At 39.4% G+C, this 12,801-nt stretch overlaps 1 protein-coding gene across 31 annotated transcripts in view; it reads right to left on the reverse strand.

Annotated features, from left to right (window-relative positions):
• Positions 1 to 12,801, reverse strand: part of TENM3 (teneurin transmembrane protein 3) — a 1,330,479-nt gene that overhangs the window by 178,317 nt on the left and 1,139,361 nt on the right. The window lies entirely within an intron of this gene.

A 12,801-nucleotide genomic window follows, 5' to 3' on the forward strand; every position in this document is an offset into this window, starting at 1 on the left:
ATATGAAGAAGCTTTATTACATAATTTATGTTAAAAACAAAATTAGATTAACCTGCATGGTTATCATTCATAACTATAAATCTGAATTTAACTTAGAGGAAAAGGGGCTTTTTTTCATCACGTAATGTGGGAACCCAGAATGCAGAGAGTATTTCTCTGCCTGTTTTGAAAGGTTTTACCCCCCTGGACAGTACTGTTTTTGACCTTTGTCCATGGGAAAATTTGCCTAGCCTCTGGGAAGAATTTGAATCTGCAATGGTGTGAATTAGGTGATAGAATACTATGTGAGATTATCACAGGGTGAAAAATTTAGAGTTTTTAGGTCTATTTGCGTAGTAAATAGATAGAAGTAGAAAACCTCAAAATGGAGGATAAGTTGTAGTTAAAAGCTTCTTTCTCCTTCTTCACTAACTCCATATTTTGCAGCAATAGTGGTTTGGGATGATTGGATAAAGAATTCCGTAGTTCCTGTCTACGTGATTTAGGAACTTGTTGGACATTGGCAAAAAAGTGAAAATATCTTGCATTTTAAGCCTTCATTGGGTAATTTACCTTTAAAAAGGCTGTGAGATCTTGGTAAGTTGTCTTCTTGCTGCATTCTCTGCTCTGTGCTATGTCTAGGCCATGCCAGTGGCTTGTACTCCTTAGATAAGAATTAATAAACACCTATCTGGAGACTGAGAAGCATGAAGTCCCATTCGCCTCCTTTTTTCTCCTGGCAAAAATCTGAATGTCTCCCCCATCAGGGAAGACAACAACTAATGATGGAGACAGCGTTAATGTAATGATTTGGTTTTATGGCACTTAGTTGTATAGTTATGTTGGAGAAGTGCTGCACTTTTCAATGTTAAGTTTAACGCAATAAATCATACTGGCACCAGTAGCTTGAATTACCATCCCTCCCTTGTACACTGCTAGACTCATGCTAATTATTATTATTTTTCTTTCATATTCAGTTTATCCCATAATAGTATTTTAAATACCTCTAAAACATGCTGCTAAGCCTAACCAATTGGCTTCCCTGGGAAGAAACCTATGACAGCCTCACCACAACCTATTTACTTAATACTTTCACATATCATTTACCTCTTCTTGTAGTGAACAGCACAACACATATTATTATAATTTAAGATGCAGGCTTGGTCCTGGAAGGAAAGTGAGCACTTACTATTAGTCAGGTAACTTCTGTGTAAAACCCAAGGTTTATAATCAGGGAAATAACAAGGATGGGGGACCAACATTTTACAGGGCTCAACTTGTGAATTTAGAAGTAGGGAGTGGGCACATTTTCTAGTTCAAGATAAAATGCCAACAAATTTTCTTGCTACACCTTGATTTTTCACATTGCTTGCTTCAGTAACCTGAATTTGTGGTTATTTCTTGATGGAATATTTAATAGATTATTTATTATATACTCAAATTGATTTAGGTAGCCATTATATTTCATTTTTTGAATAGTTCCAATAAAAAAAAAAAAGCAGGTTTTTTTGTAATATATTTTTTAATCTTGGAACAAATCTCCTTTACTTACTTTGGACCTCTCTTGCTAGAGAGGAGAGCTACAGTAATGCGTTCCAGATGTATATGCATATATATATATATATATATATATATACACACACATATGCGTATGTACCGTCTGAAGCAAATCAGCATCTTAGTAGTATCTTTAAACTTTATACACAACATTCCTCAATATGCTTCTTCTCAATTTACACTCGATAACTTTCAGGCATAACAGAGCCTTGATTGCACAAATCATAATCACACAAAATACCATGTTGCCTGAAAGTGTGTCATGGCCAAGGTTCCTTAATTGTTTTGTAAATTCCCTCATTTATTCAAATCTATTAATCGTCTCAGTGCTACATGGCTAGTTGACACTGCACTGCACTGATGAGTAGCCATCCAGAACATGCATCACTTGGGTGCCCTGGCCTACTGAATTTCTCAGCTCAGAAAACACCATGTGTCAGGTGTGGGGTGGAAGTGCGAGGATATTAGCAAAACTCCCACTACTACACTCAGCAGGGATAGATCTCTGCTACTGCAAAAATCACTTGATTAGGGCTGTAACACCACCAGGAAATTATGCAACTTTTTATAAATAAACCTAATTCTGCCAGGCAGGTCTTACAATCATAGAATCATTTACGTTGGAAAAGAACTTTAAGATCATTGAGTCCAACCTTTAACTCAGCATTGCCAAGTCCACCACTAAACCATGTCCCTAAGTGCCACATCCACATATCTGTTAAACACCTCCAGGAACACAGTCTCAACCACTTCCCTGGGCAGCCTGTTCCAAGTTTTGATCATCCTCTCAGCGAAGAAATTTTTCCTAATATTCAAGCTAGACCTTCCTGACACACTGCTAGCTCATGTTCAGCCAGCTGTAGACCAGCACCTCCAGGTCCTTTTCTGCCAGACAGCTTTCCACCCACTCTTCTCCCAGCCGGTAGCATTGCATGGAACTGTGATCCAAGTACAGGACCCAGTACTTGGCCTTGTTAAGCCTCACACAATTTGCCTCAGACCATTGATCCAGCTTGTGCAGATGCCTCTGTGGAACCTTCTACCCCCCAGCAGACCAATATTCCTCCCCAGCTTGGTGTTGTCTGTGAGCTGACTGAGGGCACACTCAATCTCCTCCACATCATTGATAAAAAATTCAAACAGGACTAGCCCCAGTACTGAGCCCTGGGAAACTCAACTACTGACCAGCCACCAGCTGGACACAATTCCATTCACCACCACTCTCTGGTCCTGGCCACCCAGACAGGTTTTATACCAACAAAGAATACAACTGTCCACACCATGGGAAACCAGTTTCTCCAGGAGAATGTTGTGGGAGAAAGTATCAAACACTTTACTAAAGTCTTGGTAGACAACATCCACTGCCTTTGCTTCATCCACTAAGTGAGTCACTTTGTCATAGAAGGAAGACCAGGTTGGTCAAGCAGGACCTGCCTTTTGTAAACCCATGCTGGCTGGGCCTGATCCTGTGTTTGTCCCATACATGTTGCATGATGGCACTCAAGATGATCTGCTCCATGACCTTCCCCAGCACTGAGGTCAGGCTGACAGGTGTGCAGTTCCCTGGATCCTCCTTCTGGCCCTTCCTGTAGATGAGCATCACATTTGCCAACTTCCAGTTCCCTGGGACATCCATGCTTAACCATGGCTGCTGGTAAATGATTGAAAGTGACTTGGTGAGCTCTTCTGCCAGCTCCCTCAGTACCCTTGGGTTGATCCTCAAAGACTTGTGGGTGTTCAAGTTGCACAGCAGGTCACTGACTATTTCTTCTTGGATTACAGGGGCTTCGTTCTGCTCCCTATCCCTGTCTTCCAGCTCAGGGGGGCTGGGGACCTTGAGGACAAGTGGTCTTACTATTAAAGACTGAGGCAAAGAAGGCATTAAGTTACCTCAGAGTCCTCCTCATCCTTTGTCACTGTATTTTCCCCCTTCATCCAATAAAGGATGGCTATTCTTCTCAGCCCTCCTTTTGTTGCTTTCTCATCACAAAGTTACATGGTCTGCAGAGAAAATGGAGCCAGCTACGTAATAAGCCAATTTTTCAGAAGAACCCTAGGCCAACCAGCTGGGACACGTATTTCTGTACAACTTCATCCAGCACTGGCAGATTTTTGCAGTGAGCTCCCCTTTGATTCCAAGTGAAAAGAGAGAGAGCTATCTATACTGCCATTTATAGAATAAGCTACACATTAAAAAAAAAAATACTTAACACACTTTCTAGAGGAATTGTAAATAATGTGCATATTCCTTTCCAATTCTTTTCTTACATAGAATGAAAGGAATTTAAATATATTTTGCAATATCTCTTATTGAAGTCTTAATGAATGCATTTATAAATCATAAAAATCATTAAGTATGACAAAAGCCAATTAGATTGATTACAACACTTTTTCCATACAGCTTAGAGGCATACAGCACTAAGAATATTTCATACTAAGAAAACCCACAAAAATACAACCTTTGATTTTCTCCCCATTCTGCTTCTTTTGATATCCACCTAGCAAAACATTCTGTTGTTCTGCTTTGACTTTCTTGCCTGTATTTTAAAAAGCAAAAGTCCTTGTTTTTATATGTGCACTTGATTCAACAGGAAGCTATTTTTCAAAGGAGATATACTGGACTTAAGAGTATTTAAATCTCATGTTTTAGGTCAATTATGAGGAAAAACACACTTTAATTTGTTGTTATTTTCATAACTGAAAAGATATGACTCCAATTGATCTTTATGTACTTCAAAAAAAAATTATCTTACATGAAAATGCAAAATATAGGCAAACTCCAGTAAGAACAGATTCAATATTGCAATATGTGAAGAGGTGAATACATTTGCTAAGGATATGAGTCCCCAAAGAAAGCAAAACACAAAGAAAATTGGTTGTAAGGAGAACATTAAAGAAAGAAATACACCTGAGCTAATAATGGACACATTAAATAGATATGTACAAGGAAATTATGTTAAAAAAAAATGCAGTGTTCTCCATGATCAGCACTCATCTAAAAGATGGCACAAATTAAAAGCTGGAAGCAGAACTGATGTCACATATGGAAAAGCTGAAAGGGACAAGTATGGTAAGTGCAACCTGTAAAAAGATAGCAAATAAACAGTGGGGAAGACTGCAGCAATGGACTGGTAGTAATGCATAAGAATTTCCGTAATTCAGTATATTAAGGCTTAAGTAAGTCTAAGGCTGTGCCTCTGTCAATTGATGATGGCTTACACCACTGGTATGAGAGCAGGGAAGCAGAGTGGGGCTGCTGCAGAGTGTGGGAAGGACTGAGGGCAGAGTAGGGCAGAGCAGGGCAGAGCTGTGCCTTCAACCCCAGAGCCTCAGGCACTTCTACCTGGACACAACTCACAGTTTACAGTTATGTACAAGTTGCCTTCCCCTAAAAAAAACCCAAAAAACCCCAAAACAAACAAACAAACAAACATAGCAATTTGCAGCATCCAAGCTTATTTACATGGTATTACGAAGAATAAACCCAACAACTGCTCAGCTTTCATCCTTTATAGGTTATCACATGCTGGAGAAGCACTTTGCTTCAACAACAACAATGGGTGCCTGGATCAACTGCATCTCCACTAGATGTATTTTAGAGAAAACAGTATTAGACACTTTTGGTGATTTTTTTGCCTTTTCTTTTATACCCCTTTTATATACCTTTTTACAGCTTTTTGTATTAGTGTTTTTTAGCCCACATTCTTAGACTTATTCTGTTAAGCTAGGAGACTAAACATCTTAGAAGCCTCGTAGTTCAGGATCAGAAAGCCCCAGACATCAAGGCCCTCTCCAGAACACATTCTGTAAACTAAGACAGAACCATCCAGGGGGAAGGTTCCTCGGGGAGAGGGGCTAACTCAAGCCTCTCACTGGGGAATCTTTGATAGATATGCTAATTAGTAAGGCCTATAATGATATACCAGATCTTTTGGGGGTGGGCATTGCAGTGTGCATTTCGGTGCATTTGACCTGGACGTGCACCTAAGGATCCTTAAAATAAATACAGAGGTAAAACCCCTTTTTCCCTTCTAACAGTGTTTGATTCTTGATTTTAAGACCAGGAAAAGGCATCATTGGAACATGATATTTAGGAGAAAAGTGGGATGAGAGAGAAGCAGTAGTGATGATCTCCTGCTCTTTCAGGGTGGGCAGGCTAAAATAGATGACCCAGAGTTTCTGAGGAGTCCTAAAACACATGCACTTATAAAATCTTCCCACCAGATTCAAACTCTTAAAGCAGAAAGATTTTTCTGGCAATGACTCTAAGAAGAAAAAACCTTGTTTATTTTCTATTCTGATTATAAATCAGATTTTTCTGACTATAATTCATGAAGCAACGAAAACTTCCCTGAGCTGAAACATGACCTTAAAAATGTGTAGTTTTCAATGTTTAAACGAATTTCTTTAATGCAGAAATCTTGTTCATATATCTAGATTGTCCCTAAAATCCTGGCATTATCAATTTACTTCCATTGTAAATTGCATTTGCAAGTTACGTACTTTGAAAAAGTAATTTCACTATAAAAATTTGAAGGGCCATTATTTTCATCTCAATCAGGTTGCATAAATCCTATATCTAACTTACATACAACTTCTGATGGCTGCTTAAAGCAATCCAACAGTAGACAGCTCTGTTTAGGCTGTTTAGCTATGGCAGAATAGTGTGTTTTTCTTTTCACAGTGTTGGCAGCCCTTGTCACTGAGACGGAAGCAAAAAATTCCTCTATCTGCATCTCAAACACACAGAAGGAGAGTCTTATTTTGAAGTGGTAAAGAGATTCTTACTGACTTCAATGTCAGTAAGAAGATGGTATTATATTACAAATTGCAAAGAGATACCTCTTTACTGAAATTAATGGGATTTTTGCTGGTGAGTTCACAGAAATGAAGATTCAATGTTATATTAAATGGCACTATTAAGTCATATAAACCAAAACCCATACCCCATACTGTGGAAAAACATGTTATACATATAATGGATGACTAAGAATAGCTATATATCTCTACTTTGTACTTTGCTGGTTACAACAAGGCAGGTTGCTGGGTTTTTGTTTTCATTTTTGTTTGGGTTTTTTAAAATAAAACAGTTTAAGGATCTTTTAAAACTTGGATGAGACAGGTAGTGATTTTTGAAGGTCAGAAATAACATGTCTACTGGCTAAATTAATTAGAAACCAGAACACTTTCAAACATGAAGGACACTTAGAAGCCTTCTGAATCAAGATGAGATGACTTTTTGCAATCTGTTCTAGGACTTCCCAGTGCGCTGAAAGCTGTACACACTCTTGTTAAAAAGGGCACCTATACCCTCCTAACAAGTTTACTGATTGCATCCCAAAATTTCAATTTCCAGTGTATCACATGTAGATTGACCCAAAAAAGCCCCTAAAAAAACCCAACCCCCCCACCTGGTATGTACAACCCTTAATGACTGTATTTTGGACCTCTTCATCTCTGCATATAACACAATAAGTTAGTAATAAGTGAGTTTTAATTTTAAACTAATTTTTCATTATAGACTTCCAGTATGCTCTCCAACCTGTATGACTTGGCATTGGCATTTATCTCTCTGCTGGATCCTGCAGCCAACCTGCAGTGACAGTTATCTCTTAATTAATACTCTACATGCAAATGGAAGTACCAAAAAGTGCTGTTGCATAGCACACAAAGAACAATTATTTATAGCCAACACAGTTCTCTTTATCTACTTATACCACAGTCGACCACTGTAGCTACTGTGAAGATCTCCCCAAGGAAATACATGCATAGACAGTCTTCCAAATATATACATATATATAAATAAGACTGTATAAATTCATCTATAGTGGAAAACACTGCAGTGAAAAGAAACTACATGCCAAGAACTCTTTTAAAAATAAATGCTTTTAAATGCATAGAAATTATGCTTGTGATCTACTGTGGATTCTCCATTTGTCTGTGTTTTGCTTTTGTAAGTATAATGGATAGTGATCCTTTTATCCATAAATTGGGAGGTGTACTTTTGAAGTTTCAAATCCTTCTGAGTCCTGATGAACTGTGCCTTCATGTCAGATGCAAACTTTAAACACAAATGACATCTACTTTTCCTAGATTTTCTCAAAAAGTTAGTACTTCTAAACAAAACCTGTATTATGTTGACATGTATTGCAACTCACGAGGTTGCAACTACTTCTGCAGACTGTGAAAGTTAAAACTTTGCAAGACTATAATCAAAGGACATTGCTTTGAAAAACAAAAGTAATCCATTAGAAAGCAAGAGAAATACTGGCCTGAAATATTGTAATTTGTTTTTTTTCCCTCTTGTAAGTGTAGTATAATAACCAGAGTCTGTAATATAAAACTGGTAATTATCTTCTAAAAAAGAGAAAGATTTCTTAAGAAAAATGGTTATGCCTTAGGACTGACACACATTTCTGAAGCAAACACTTTATGTTTTGAAGCATTTTCGTTGTTTCAAAAAGTTAACAGCTGCTGCTAAGCAGATTGTTAAATGAAAAGGAGTCCCCTGTTCTTACAGTGGTCAGACTGCATGACCACAGTAGCTCCTTCTTCAATTCTGAGTTCAGGCAGTGCTCATCTTTGCTTTAAATGGGAGTTTTGTCTGTAGCGAAATTGCACACTCTGAGCCTTAACTGACAGAGCATCCTAACCGAAGTGCATAGCTCTTACTTCTTTTTTAAAAAATTCTTTTACTATTCTTATTTTCAAAAGGAATCACCTTATAAATTCAGAGCCAGGTGCAGGGCAGAGGTCCACTCACCTAGGCAGAAAGTCCATAAGCTGAACTAAAACATCAAGCATCTCTACCATCCAGGTTTTATTTTTTAGGAGCTATTCTGCTCAACTCAACTGAATCTTCCCCTTTATTTCCCTCAATATTAATTAAAACTGGGCATGCAAAATACTGGAAGGGAACAGAGAGCTATTTCCAGAAGAGTGAAAAATCTCCATTCTACTCAGAAAAGCATTTTAAGTGATAGGTCTCTGTATTTTTAGAAAAACATTCCTCTTTTTTTGGGGGGTGGGGGTGCAGTTTTGGACAGAAGCAAGCTGAAATCAACGCCAGATTGCAAAATATTCTGATTAACTCCTATCTTCACTTGAGATGTAGAAGTTCTCACATGAAAATGTCACCTCTCCATTTAGAGCATCTGCTGGGATTCAGACTCCTCTGCCTTGTGATGGGAGTCTCATACAGCACAGCCAGGACAAGGAGACACCAGCCCAACCACCGACCCAGCTGTACAAGTTGCACACTCGCAGTTTTGGCCCAGCCAAGTACCACCTGCAACCAACTTGCAAGCCCTGGCAGCCAGCACACAGTAGCTTGAGCATCACAGCCAGAAGGTCTCCAAGGGTGCGTAGCACTTGACTGTGCATGGAGGGGAGCTGCTGGGGTCCCCACGTGGGTCCTCTGTAACTTGGCCACAGACCTGGTCCTTTCCTACCACAGCAGTTGGTGCCTGCTCAAGCGCAGCCAAGTTGCAGAGGTGCATGGCTGCTCTACGTGCAGGCACACATGCACAGCTGTGCACCTGTGCAATGCAAAAAGGCACCCGTGCATGGCCAATCACTGCTGCCTCAGTCAGAGCCCTACATGGCTGTGCACATCTCCCTGGGCCTGCTGCTTCACTGACCACTACCATGGGGGAGGGGAAAGGGCAGGAGAGATCTCTTGGGTAGCGGGAATGTACAGCCAGTCATTCCCTCTACTCGCTATTCATCAATTCACACGCAAAACAAACTAAGCATCACACAGTGCTGTAAGAAAGAAACCAGCCCTTCAGAAAAACCTGCCAGGATTTTCATGTTCAGAAAACCCAAACTATAAACACACCACAGACACAAGCTAAAACCAGGAAAAAAGCCCACCAGGTTTTTTTTTCCCCCCCTGCATTTCCAGAAATGGAATCAAGCATCAAAAATGGAGCAGCTGGCATATACTACAATCAATGTAGGAAGGATAACCGCTCTCAGTCTGTCTTATATTCACTCAGCAATGACGCTGAAGTGTTTACCAAGTTTCCACTCTCAATCCTGACCTTTGTAAAAGACTGTAATTTTTCTGGATGCTGATACTCTTTCAGATGGCAATTCATAAAGAGTAATCACCTATAAAAGTAACCTTTGAAGAAATGCTTCTTTGTTCTTGCTATCCATGACTTTTTATTATTAGAGGTGAAATGGATTGAGCCATGTCACTCTGGTTTATCATTCTTCCAACATGACTCAGTGGTAGTCGATGCACTTTGTATTTTCACAGTTGCTTTTGGCTAAATTAGGGTGGGCAGAAAATGTCTTCTTTGGAATAGGACAGGAAATACATCTTGAAGAGCACAAGAGAACTTGAAAGTTTTTTTGGAAGGGAGTGGGAGAGAGGCTTCTTAAAGAGGAAATAAACCTTCTGAGAATGATTCACAAATCACTCGGTTTTTAGAATCAGGTAATTTCCCACCCTCATTCCTCCCACCCCTGTAAGAAGCAGTCTAAAGAGGAATGAAATCAAATACTAATTAACTAAATTTGGTTTTCTTAATTCTCCTGGGTCCCATATGGGAAAAGCAGTCTAAGCAATGACAGGGATACCAGTTTTGCCTACTTTTGCTACCAGTGTGGCCACTGCCTTGCAGTCTGCCATAAAGGGAACAACATCTTTGAAAAAAAGCATCCAGAGAAGCGCTTAATAACATCAAGTTGCTTATGCTTGCAGACCACAGAATATGACTTGTTTTCTCAGAAGGAAACATAGCAATTTAAAAGAGATTTTGATAGATGTGAACAAAGAGACACAAACTGCTGAAAAAGTGTTCTATAAACCTTGCTTACAAAAAAATCTTATTTCTTACAATCCACAAGAATCACAGACTATTCTGGGTTGGAAGGAACTGACAAGGATCACCAAGTCTGTCTCAAGTAAATGGCCCATATGGGGATCAAACCCGGGACCTTGGTGTTGTTAGCACCATGCTCTAACCAATTAGTTCTTTTGGTGTGGTTATTTATATCCCTGTGAGCTGCATTTCTTGGATCATAGCTATTTCAAAAGACCAGGGCTGCAGCACTGCAAAAGAAGAGGAAGAGAAGGAGGAGAAGGATGGATACAATGACTGTTTCCATCTTCACCAGCTTCTGATTGCAAGCTGCCCCAGACACCGGCACATGCTGCCCCACAAGCTCCGTGTGCCTCCCAGCACGGCTCTGCCAGGACCAGCACGATGTTGAGCAGCCATCAGAATGAGCAGCACTACTGCCAGAGCCTTCCATGTGCACTAAAACATCACACTGCTGCTCCCTGCCCTCTCCCAATAAATTGAAGCAAACCAATAAAATTTCCCATAACACTAAAGAATCACGCCATGCCTACAGAAGCGCGGATTTAGCAATGAGAAAGGAGAAAGCAGTCCTGCCAATGAAACATCAAACTTACATAACCAGCAGTGAAGTCTTGAAGGGCCTGAAGGTAACACCACTGAAATGGATATTTTTGTTAGCTCCTTGTTGCTTCATTTTCAAAAGCCCTTCCCTTCCTGCAGCACTTTCAAGTTTTGTTTCTTGTTAGGGCTTTTTCCTGCTACATTAAATGTAACTCCTTAACAAAGGAATTTTGGGGAGGGGAGGAATTAGAGAATTACCAGAAAATTATGGACTGTTATCTCAGACAGTACCACTTGCACAAGCAACGGGACATTTACTGGACATTGATGTCTCATTACATCTAGCATGTAATTTATTTCTCTGCTGGAAGAGAACTTATCAGTTTTGCCCATGTGGAGAAAATGTTTCTACTTTAGAAACAAATAGACCACCACAGGCAAGAAGCTGGAAAGCTTAAATGAAAACCCACTGCATGATCACTGAAGTCAGCTTGCTGCTACCAAAGCCGCTACAGCAGCAGTGTTGAAATGGGCCAGAAGCAGCATTTTGGGGCCAGATTTTTGACAAAGCCTAATCTCATTGAGGAATTATTTCCAAAACCAAGAACAATAAAAATTATAGCGTACTGAGAACTGAGAGAAAGCTGGCCTCTTTATTTAGGTGTCTCTGGAAATTCAGCATGAAATAAAAAACCCACAAAGTCCCTTATTTTTGCCCGAATATACAAGCAATAATGTATTAGCTGATGAGAAAATCTTTTCGGAGTGCTGCAAAGTTGCATATTTTTCATCACTCTTCCACTGTAAGAAATTATTGCTATCTGAAATAGAATATATTTTGACTAGTTATATAAACCCTTTATTTGAAAGCTTTTAATTTTTTAACATTTTATCTGTGTTTACACTTAGCAGGACTGGACAAGTGCTCTAGTAATATGTACAATTCAAACCCATAAATTTTAAATAGGGTTATCCATTCAAGTTCAAAAGAATACAGACTTAACAGTTCTTAAAAAAAATATACAAGCCACTCACATTAGCTTAGGTAGGTCAGAAAATGCTGAATGGAGGTAAAAAAATACCTTTGGCCTCAGACTAAACACAGAAAATTTCAGTCCAAAAGTGCTTTTCATAAAGTTAGGAGCTAATGAACAAAAGGGGGTTCTAATAAAGTTTCATGAAATACTAGCTATAAAATCTAGCAGTAATACCATAATCTTTATTTCTTTGCCAACTTGACCACTTCAGAACAGTAAAAACTGAAGTAAAGTAAACCACACCAGTTACTATGAAGAGGTTTTATCTCAAAGAAAATAGAAAAGCCCAAAAGATTGGGCCAAAATACATATAAGAGAAATTCCAACATAGAGAAAATACTTGTTTACGCCTGACTGGAGCCAAGGGTAACAAACCCTCTTTACCAAGCTGCTTCCAGAATCCTTGGGCCGTGGTCCAGGGACAGGGGACACACCAGCTGGGCCATCCATATCTGCCAGCAGGCAGAGGTTATCCATCTCTTTGAAAAGGGATGAAAAGAAATTGTTGTCTGAGTGCTTTGCAAACTCTGAAACAACTGCTCGTCAGCTAAACAGTTGGATTGCCAGTAGAAGCTGTACAAGTCTCTGAGTTCCTGAAAAATTATTAATGTTGAAGTAGTCTATTTTCAAGATGCCTCGCTCAGTACCAGTAAAAGCTGCCAGATAAAAACCAGTTACTACACAGAAAGCATTTAGAGGAATTGGTCTGGAAGCCCTGTCCTGTAAAACTAAAATTCCCCATATACTTTATGACATGTGCTTTCTAAGACTATCCACTCCCTCCCATCAACCTTCATGAATCTCTACTGCCAAAACATCTACCAAAGTACTTTCTGATAAGAAAAGACATT

This window comes from Corvus moneduloides, chromosome 5 (assembly GCF_009650955.1).
Source record: "Corvus moneduloides isolate bCorMon1 chromosome 5, bCorMon1.pri, whole genome shotgun sequence".
Lineage (NCBI taxonomy): Eukaryota > Metazoa > Chordata > Aves > Passeriformes > Corvidae > Corvus > Corvus moneduloides.